Genomic DNA, 11252 nt, shown 5'->3' with positions numbered 1-11252 from the left:
ACAATTAAACTTGTTAAGGACAGAAACATTTGGCCAAGTACTAAAGAAGACTTTTCCTAATGGACTAGAGCATGTGTGGTGCTCCAGGTAGCAAAAGCAACCACAATGTACTTTACCCAATAATTTATTTTTACGGTACCACACAGCATTTTTACCATGTGCACACTGACTTAATTTGCCAACTGCCTCTAGCAGAAGGGTTCTGATAGGTATTTATGGCGAGTGTTGGGCTAACATGACCCCAACTATGTACATTTCTGTGGGAAAACCAGTCAAATCTTTCCTTACTACATGACCCACTTGGTCTGGCTGTTTGTTACATATCACAAAGGACCAAGGACAGCAGTTCGAGTCACCATTGCTCCACGAACTGTATAAGTTGTGTGGTTTCACCACCATCACCCTAACAGCTACCACCCAGATATGTACATAGTGGTGGAGCATTGGAACAGGATCCTAAAAGTTGCACTTACTTGCCACGATACAGTCTGGATGGTGGCACTACCTCTGAATTTACTTGACTTCCAATAAAACAGGATATTAATTCGTCAACAGCCAAGGTGATCTACAAGGATCACTACATCTTCTGACGGAATTTTTGGTGCCAGAGTAGCAACCATTTGTACAGTAAACACCATTACTATGTCAATAGGTGAAACATCCAATCGCCAAATTTTCCCTCCAAACTTACCTGTCTTTGAGAAGTTTGATTGTGGTATTAGCTCCATGGTGAGCAGTAATGGGCACTGGAATGAACGCTTGCATACGAAAAGTAGCAGCAGGCACGATCGGGTGTGGAGGTAGCGTAGAGTTACTGCACTGCAACAAAGTCTATGATCTCTTTGAATACAGTTTTTTCAGCTGAATTCCCATCTCTTCAGTCAAATGGGCTTCTCTATCTGCATGTTGGCTGCTTATTTTGACACGAGTTATTGACAATCAGTGATATCCCCCCTTTGAGTTTTGAAAAATAGTTGACACCATATTGTCAGCCCCTTTAATGTGTTTCACATTTGTAGGAAATTGACTAATATACTCTAACTGCCGAACCTACATTGATGAAAGGTCTCCTTAGGCCTTGTAAAAGTAAAATAATGAGTTTGTTTTCTGTATAAAGTGCTAATACTATATAATGATAACCCATAAACAGTGTCGCTCGAAAGGGTAAAACCAGTTTACATGTTACCCAATTACCAGCTACCAACTCCGCACTAGTCTCGTTTGCCACAAAAAGCAACGACCCATTTTATCAAACCACAGGTGGCAGCGACACCTACGTCACCATACTCTACTGAGGACACCCTACATGTTACACAACCCTCAACACCTGCTTGCATGAGGATTTGTCATCAAGTTTGACACATATTCCCATACATTTTGGATGTCTGTTCGACTACAGGGGGAGGGGGGGGGGCGGTGGGAGCTACCTTGTAGAAGACGGTATGTCTCAAGGTTAACAAATAGTCTTTGGCTGGCACATTGCATCTCTGTTGTGTGTGAAGAAAACTATCAGCTCTCTTTGGTACATGTGCACAAACTGTCTCTCTCTTTTGGTACAAGTGCAATGGATGCATATTTGCAAGTTGTGAAGAAATTTTGGTTCTTCCTGATACGTAAAAGGTGGTTAAGATTAATATTTCATTACAGAATTCAGCTAGAGTACACTTACAGAGTTCGTGGCTCTTGCATTGTGTGCTGATGGAAATAGGTTGATGATGGTCACAGCCAGTTGGATGGTAGCTTATGGTAGACAATGACAATCACTGAACCTAACCATTTCTTTCAGCAGATGATACAAATTGATTACATTTGTTTTTAAGACACATAGTGTCAGAATAACTTTTAAATGCCTGATTTTTATGAATTTTAACGTTGATTACTGATTTTAATATTTATTTGGTGAATGAAAAGAGTACATGTGTTGATGCAGAGACCTTAGGTGAAGCCTGAGCCCTTGGTCAAGTTTGAGTGTCACAACTAGGTTGTGAGGCCAACGAATGGGAAAACTTAGGTGTTGACAGACTGACCTGCAGAATACCGCTAGCCCAAGGCCTAGAAAGGTTGGAATATGACAGTTTGGTAGTGAGTTACCAAAGCCAACGAAGCTCAAGATGACAGTATGGCTGAAATAAAAAACAAATGTGTGGTGCAGCCTGAGATATGTGTTCAACATTGCAGTAGCTTACTTTTGTGCTTTATTTTAGATTTTGCGAGAAACTGTGACTCAGTGATTAAATTGTAACCTAACAGAATAAAATACCAGCTAACTTTGTTATGGACAACAGAAAATTCCGAATGAGCATTCAGATTTGCAGTCGACAGCTGTCATTCTAAATGCATTTTTATCCAGTATTTTTAATTAGTATATATTTGCCTATTCGTTGCTATAGCAGTCATGCAACAAAAAATGACATGTTCCATCTAAACAATGATTTTGATCTTCTTGTATCTGTTGTCAGCAGGTAAGTTTTGTTACTAAATTAGTAGACATTACAATCAGCTTTGATTTGGTGCATAACTGTCACATATATCTTTCAAAGAAAAAGAAACTTTTTTCTATTTGTAAACTGTATTGAGCCTAGGATGATTAGCTGTGTGGTGTGTATTTTACACTGACCTTAAACATGAATATCTTTTTAAACACTACGGAGGGACGAAACCTGTAGCCCTTCCAAGAAAAAGAAACTAAGTAAGTCAGCTTGGATGTAACTAAATTGTAATGTTCTAGTATTGGGTTCTGATACTAACTAATTAATGAATAGATACAGTTTTTACATGTTCTTTGAGCTATAATTTTGCAATTATAAAATGTAAACAAAATTTTAAGTGGAAAAATATACTTAAACTTTGTGAAAGGAATGATTCTATATTTTAGCTATTACTTTCAATTAATTATTTTTAGTAAGGTAACACAGTTTCATTTTCTATAAGAATCACTGAAAATAATTTTGGAGTACACTGAGTATAGGCATTCAGATATTCACATTACTGCACAACTATCATTATTTTAAAGATCTCTTACTTCCAGCATAATAAATTCATTTTCGTTTTTGTCACAAATTTTACAATGAAATCGTGACAGAATATGTATTAGTGCTTTCAGATATTTAAAGCCACATATCATGTGACATCAAATTCCATCTGACCATAAAACTGTTATTACAAACACAAACACTGATTTATTACGAAATATGCTTCTTACAATGCTTCCAGATTCTGAAAACTTTTAAAAAATGCATACTTATTAAAATGTATATACAATTAAATTCTGGGTGAACGATTTTTTGAATAAGGATACTATTTCTAAAATGGTATAATTAATCTTCTAAAATGGTATAGTTACTTGAATATCTTTGAAGTTTGATAGATGCTTTCATCTAAAATGTTAAGCTGGAATATCATACTTTAATACACGTCATACTGTGTAGACGTGATAACATTTATTTTCTTTGTAATAAATTTTGTAACTTAGTATATATTTTTTGTAATATTATTTCTGTTGAGACTCTGAAATATTGTTGTCTGTCATGAATAAGGTCATTTCTACTAGTGTGGTCATAGGGTCTATAGTTACTGTACAATTATTCGTAGTCTTTCATACATATCTTTACAAATGCTGAAAAATGTCGCCACCTCAGTACAACAACCAGGTAATCCAATTTTTTACACTTTTGAATCATTAGTATGTCTCTACCGTCTCCTACAACTAGGTATCTCTCAGTTTTTTCTGTTGGATCACAATATTCATTTGAACTAATATGTAAGTTTTTGTGTTAGCAGAAGAGCCAACACCATGTTACGAGTGGAGACCGAAATGCACGCGTTTTAGGTCAAGCAGGCTAGTGTGAGCAGCGAAGAACTATACTGACATGAGGTCTGGAACATGACAAGGAATGAGAATTCAGAAAGCGGACGTAATTAGTTTGATACTTAACTTTAATCCTTTAATGATGAACGTCGCTCTTGACGGTACAGGATTCACAACATTATCTGTTCAGAATACATTCTTGAAGGTATTTCTTATAGAAACTGAATATGGCGCCTTGCTAGGTCGTAGCAAATGACGTAGCTGAAGGCTATGCTAAACTGTCGTCTCTGCAAATGAGAGCGTATGCAGACAGTGAACCATCGCTATCAAAGTCGGCTGTACAACTAGGGTGAGTGCTAGGGAGTCTCTCTAGACCTGCCGTGTGGCGGCGCTCGGTCTGCAATCACTGATAGTGGCGACACGCGGGTCCGACGTATACTAACGGACCGCGGCCGATTTAAAGGCTACCACCTAGCAAGTGTGGTGTCTGGCGGTGACACCATATAAGTATTATATTACTGAGAATTTCTCTGCTGCAAATAGATAACTTGAATTGCTCAGGTGTTTCATAATAAGAGCTTCCAATTATAAGATAAATGTAACGCCAGAAGTAGGTATCTTGAACTAAGTAACTGTAATACCTAACCAGCACACACTGTTGAGATATCTATGTTGCCTATGTGTGACAGTAATACTGTTTCCATTGTCCATAATGTATGGTAAGCACTTTTTCCCCCATTCTTTCTGTTTTGTCCAGTTAATGCGGTACAGAGTCAAGAAATCAGTTGTGTTGGTTTGATTTCAGAACTGTCTTATAGTGTTAATTCGTTAAATATTAGTTTCAGGGGACAAATATGATGGAATTTGTTCTATATAATTTAGAGTCTTGTGCCCATATGAGTTACAATATTCTTTTGAAATACTGTAACTCTGAAATCAGATTTCAAAACTTTATTTCTCTTTTCTGTTTTCTTCATTTTCTATGGACACTAACTGGAAACACTTTTTTTAAAATTGTTGTTAAGCTGAACTGTAAGGAATATTTTAATTATCTGTTTTTTGTAGGTAGCCTTGATTCTTCTTGTTCCCTGAGCGATAACCCACTTGAATCAGTCACTTCACCTTCTACTTTGCCTCCCAGTGATGACAATCTAGATTCACATTGATCATCAGACTTTCTCAGGCTAGTTTATGTCGATCTTCAAGAGCCTCCTAGTTCAGTTCCTTCACTATCTCTGTGACACTCTCTGGTGGATTAAACAAACCTGTGACCATTCGTGCTGCCCTTCTCTTTATACACTCAATATCCGCTGTTCATCCTATCTCATATGGGGCCCATGCACTTGAGCAATATTCTAGAATCGGTTGCATGAATGATTTGTAAGCAGTCTTCAATGTAGATTGACTGCACCTCTTTAGTATTCTGTCAATAAACTTAAGTCTACCACCTGCTTTACCCATGACTGAGCCTATGTGATCATTCCATTTTATATCCCCATACAAAGTGTTACAGCCAGCTATTTGTATGAGTTGGTCGATTCCAACAGAGACTCATTGATATTATAGTCATACGGTAGCACGTTTTTTCGTTTTGTTAAGTGTACAGTCTTACATTTCTGAACATTTAAAGCAAGTCGCCAGTCTTTGCACCATTGTGAAATCTTATCAAGAAAAGGTCTGGTTGAATATTTATGCAGCTTGTTTCAGGTAGTACTTCATTATATATAACTGCAAAAATCCTGATGTTACTATTAATATTGTCTGTAAGGTCATTAATGTACAACATGTACAGCAAGTGTTCCAGCACACTTTCCTGGGGCACACCCAAAGTTACTTCTACATATGAGGATGACTCTCCTCTCAAGATAACATGCTATGTCCTCTGTACCAATATGTCCTCCGGACAACCACAGATTCCACATGATATCACATATGAAAGAGCTTCTGGAAATAAGCATAGATTGGTACTGAGTGAAATGTGTTTTTTGGAAATCAAGAAATACTGCATCTAACTGATTGCTTTGACCCAAAGTTTTCAATATGTCATTTGAGAAAAGTGCAAGTCGAGTTTCACATGATCGATGCTTTCGTAATCCACGCAGCTTGGAATTGAGGAGGTTATTCTGTTCAAGATGCCTCATTATTTTTGAGCTCTGAATATGTTCTTGTGTTCTACAACAAATAGATATTATACCAAGGAAGAAGAGAACATTCTAAAACACAATTGAAACAGTCAGCAGGACTGTCATGTAAAAAAAGTTAGTTCATCATAAATTTGGAATAATGTGAGAAATCACACTGAAAGCTTATCAGTCTGTAACAAAAATAAAATTTCTAAATCTGTATCTTAGTTTTACACTCAGTGGTCCCTGTACAAATCTGTGCATACAGGAAATGGTCTTGAAATAGCTAAAGACCATATTTACAGAAAGATATTTTCAGAGGATTGTGGCCTCTGTTTTCATCATTCCAAAAAATATCAGTGATGTCTAGGCATGCCCTACAGTACTGCAGAGGTAAATAAATACGAACTTACACCTAATTGTAATGCCCACCTTTTAGAAAAAGACAGGGCTTGAGAGGTGAACAAACAAGAGAAGGATCGAGCTCAAAGCTTATATGGGACCTTTGTAGGTTGTAACTTGTATTTGCAGCAAATTTTGTTGGTACCAACTGCTCCCATCAACAATGCTTTGTGTTATAAGCAGCGACTGAATTTTACAGACTATGACATAAAGTCGAAACAAGGAAACTGTTCCATGTTTTCAGGAACAGAAGGAAAATGAGGAAGCTGTTAGATAGCAAGATGTTCATATGGATTTCACTATAGAATGAAAAAACAAAGATGGTAAAACTGAACTGGTCTGCTGGCTGGAATACTATTGCTGAAAGAGAAAGAAGGAGAGGTGAGAAACCTTATGTTGTTCAGAAAATAACCCATGAGGAGATCATCAATTGGAAGTATCATCTGAATCGACCAATGACTATTAGGAGAAAAGATGTGCACAGGAAGGCAGTCATGTGGCTGTCACCAGGTGAGGTAGTACAGCAGTTAGCACACTGGACTCGGATTTGGGAGGATGACAGTTCAAAACCTGTGTCCGGCCATCCAGATTTAGGTTTTCTATTACTTCCCCTAATTGTTCCAAGCTGATTTCCCCCCCCCCCCCCCCCATTCTTTAACACAATCTTAGCTTGTGCACTGTCTGTAATGGCCTTTATGTGGATAATATGTTACATCCAATACCCCTTCCTTCTCCGTATGGTTAAGGATGTTCAGGATAAACATCATAAAACAGCATCCATTTGTTACGTGATTTGAAGAAAACTTTAGCTAAAAGTTTACGGCTCTGACCTGTATCAAGAAAACAAAAAAAGTCAGCAAGATTAGACTGTCCAGCCTGTAACAAAGGAAAACTACAACACTCTTATGTCACTGTTCAAGTCAGTGCACAGTACAAGCGGACTATCGGCCATCTTATGAAACCTACAGATCAAAGAGATCTAGAAGGGTGTACATCACTTCTTCTGAAGATTCAATAAATGTCTTCTGATAATGACAGCTACTTTTGAAATATTGTAATGTGTTTAAAGGTGAAAAAGTGAATGAATAACACTGTATTTCAGAAGATCCGCCACTGTATCGTATGAGTAACCCTGGTGTTCTGTTCTGGTCTGTATGGCCCAAAATGCTTATAAATTTCGTTACTTATTACTTAAACACCAAAATAATTTAGGAAATTTGGTGACTGTCTGAAAATGCAAAGGCAGTATGTGGTTCAAATCTTTTCAAAATCTTTTAAGTCATCTGTTCATAAACATTAAGAGTTACATACATTGTGTTTGAGTCAGTGTGAGCTGACATTAATATGATTACTATAAAGCCAAATACTTTCTGGTTGTCTCGTATTTTATAGTAGTAATGACTTTCATGGTTCATAAATACTGTCAACATTCAACAAGTCTGCAAGGGGCTGCATTTATAACAATTGAATTGTCATTACGAATTGTGAACTGTTCGAATTATCCATTGTTTCAGCACAGTTCGTGTTCTCTATCGCTTGTGATCAATCTGATTTGTGACATCATGACGATTACATCATTGACTGACGCTGAGTTGGAAGAATTAGTAAATAGCTCAACAGGCGAAGGGTCACTTTCCAAGTTCAAAGATCATGTCAGTAATGCATCTGAAAGCGAATGATCTGATGACACTGAAGACGGTCCACATCACAGTTAAGAATAACAGGTACTGAAAAGTAGCATTCACAGAAATCACTTATATCGGAAAATCGCAGTTTAGCCCATCACTGAACAACAGAACCAAAGTACTTGCAAGATGTCAGAACACTGTGCTTAGTGTGATTTAGGACAACTCTTAGACGATTTGCAGTTTAAAAGTGCCATAATTATGAAATAAGTGTGCAGAATGAGTGATTAAAGTGTGTTTTATTGAAGTTGTTATGCGATTTTAAAAGAATGATAAATGTTAATTACAGTGAGTGAATAATGAAACTCTCGTTTCCCACATGTTAAGCCGTCCTATACCCTCACATTTTCCGCCATTTATATATTGGTAAACACTTGTTGGAGAGTGACACACCGCCCCCTCCCCCTCCCCTAACCTCACAATGTTCGTGTGACACTCACCTGTAAAATATCCTGAGGTCTAGAGTATGCATTTTGGGGCTGTTGATATGAAAGTGAGAAGTATATATCTTCCAGTTAAATCAGAAATAGTTTAAGTGCAGTATTTGAAAGTAACACAGGAAAAGCTTAGTTATGTAGGTGGTTGTAGTGTCGGCAAAAAGTCCTTGTATCTGCAGTTGCCATGTAGAACACCAGGTGTAAAACTTTTCTCCAGTATTGAACTGTGTCGGAACAAAAGTGAGACATTCATATGACTCAATACTACTGTTTTCATTCATTACACTTACACAGATGTCTGAGTTCTGCTATGTTAACATTGGAGAAGCCCTGTAGGTATGTAGAGTATTAACCAAAACTGTCATATTGGAAGCAGAATCAAACACATTTTTTTAGGTTACTTGATATTTTCAGGAGAAAAACGCAATGTTGCTTCTTATTAATTTAATACATTCAGAGTCGCAGCTGTGTTTGACCAACCATAACTGGTGCTGAAAGTGCATGACATTTATATGCACACACAGCACATCGATCTCGTGAGGCACAAGGCTCTCATAACGAAGTACGAACGTCGGTCAACAGATGGCACTAGAAAAAGAATTTTAACTGCGCTTTTTAGTTGCTACTTGCGACTTTTAGTCGCGACTTGTTACTGAAATCGCAGAAAGCAGTACGAACTTCGGCCAACAGATGGCTCATGGCGTTGGATGTGAAATGCTACTTGCGACTTCTAACTGTGACTGAAATCACAGTTAAATTCTGTAAAGTTGTTATTGTGATATCTGTGACTTCTCGATCACTGTGATTCCTAACGCGATTTCCTGCCCACCACTATGTTGTTGACTGATCTTAATCTGGCGCCGTCTCGTGGTTTTGAGGAAATGTGTGTGTTACATCTTCCAGGTAATAAATAAGCCTTTAGAAAGTACAATCATGAATAGATGAAAGATGAAAATTAGTTTGGGGACTAATTTAACGCGGCACGTCTTTTCTATTATGATAACAGCTGATTTTGACGTGTTTTGTCGCCCATGTCTTGTGAGGACACTGGTAACTATTCCTGACACTATTTTTTTCCATTTTTCAATAGGCGCACATGAGTGGGATTTTAGTCAGTATTTAATGGCGAACATTAACATTACCTGTGGTGCCCATGGTGACAGTCTGGGACGATGTGTGAATGTTGTATGTAATTTTTTCAGGTTATGTTCGTCACAACCAAACACGTGGGTTATTTTCAGTGAGCTTATGAGTTTTCGAAGTGCGAAAGAAAGGTAGATGGTTCTTAAACAAATAGTTTTGTGCACATCGTATCTACATGGTTCATCCATTACGAAAAATGCTAGGTCGAGATTGTAAAGCGTCTAGTTCAGTGCTTTCTGTTTTCGCCTGTCCGGTGAAATCGCTTCGTGTATCTTCGTAAAAGAAGCATTGAGGTTTTGACGTGTTGTCAGAAGTTACTGAAGCTGTTTGTCCACTCAGTGACTTCTACAGAAAGTGAATGTCAATTTTGTGTACTTCGTGACTGATGGAAAAGGCGGACTCAAAGTTCGCACATTTACCATGTTAGCATGGTTATGTTGACTTGCTTAGCCTTAATAATGTTTGTGTGGGTTCCCGGGTTCGATTCCCGGCGGGGTCAGGGATTTTCTCTGCCTCGTGATGACTGGGCGTTGTGTGATGTCCTTAGGTTAGTCAGGTTTAAGTAGTTCAAAGTTGTAGGGGACTGATGACCATAGAAGTTAAGGCCGATAATGCTCAGAGCCAATAATGTTTGTGAATATAGTTTTCTGCGATCCGATGCATAGATATGGCAGCTACCGTTAAGCAATTTTAGAAGTGCCAACTCTTACATGATTTCATGGTTTGGGTATGTTCGCATGAAAGGAAATGCTTTAGAAGGAATTAGTTGTGTCCCATTTTCTGTTAGTTTTCAGTGTGCTTTGATTATTTATCTAATTTGTTTTCTTCTATAGTGTAGTAAATCGCATGTAAATACCAGTGTGTTATAGTGTGTGGGTTTTAATGCATTCTTGTATAAGAATATCGTGACATTAATTAGGAAGTGGCAGGAAATTTGGCCAGGACGAGTTGTTAATTAACTGAAGTGTATTTTCTTTAACAAAAAGCATTACAAATCATCAGAACTCATCAGAGCATTTGTCATGATATGGCTAGTAGGAAATGGTTTCACTGATTAGTTACGTAACAGAAAACTAAACGATGTTAAATCTTGATGGTAATCAAGAATCAGAAGTTACATAGTACAGTGTATATGTTTTTATTCAGTGAGCAGGTAAAGATTCCAGAGTATTGTTGCTTACTCCAATTGCATATTCACTGGTTGGCGAACATCGTTTGTGTATCAGACTGAAATTAAACAATACAGCAAACAGAATGTAGAATGAAATGTTTGGTTTTATTCAGTAATTTCACTACAATTTATTGGTTGCTTTAATTGATGACCATGCTGAAGTTAGTGTACACATAAAAAATACACATCTTCCATAATTCTCTCAGTGGAACAGTATGTCACAAGCCAGTATCACAAAGAAGCAGTAGCAACAATTGATACTACTTAGTTTCTATTGAACGTTATCTTAAGATTGAGTGTAATGTCTCTTCATAACCTGAGAAATGTAAACAAGTTGATATCACTGAACAGTCTTTTGCTCATCCACTGTTGAACGTTTTTCCTCTGTAAAAACCCATTTTCTGCACTCAGTAGGCAAGTGAAACTACTGCCTTTGAGTTGAACGTGATGGTAACAAAGGAAATTGAGTAAAACTGTTTTTAT

The 11252-nt window shown here is 37.5% G+C and overlaps 1 protein-coding gene across 2 annotated transcripts in view; it reads left to right on the top strand.

Moving 5' to 3' along the window:
- The first annotated feature begins 9266 nt into the window (after window positions 1-9266).
- Window positions 9267-11252, top strand: part of LOC126427173 (uncharacterized) — a 161515-nt gene continuing 159529 nt past the window's right edge. For both annotated transcript variants that reach the window (XM_050089400.1, XM_050089399.1), the window contains exon 1: window positions 9267-9358. The gene's annotated coding sequence lies outside the window, so the exon portion shown is untranslated. The remainder of the gene's footprint in view (window positions 9359-11252) is intronic.

Source organism: Schistocerca serialis, chromosome 11 (genome assembly GCF_023864345.2).
Source record: "Schistocerca serialis cubense isolate TAMUIC-IGC-003099 chromosome 11, iqSchSeri2.2, whole genome shotgun sequence".
Classification (NCBI taxonomy): Eukaryota; Metazoa; Arthropoda; class Insecta; order Orthoptera; family Acrididae; genus Schistocerca; species Schistocerca serialis.
This window is presented reverse-complemented; position numbering and strand designations above follow the sequence as displayed.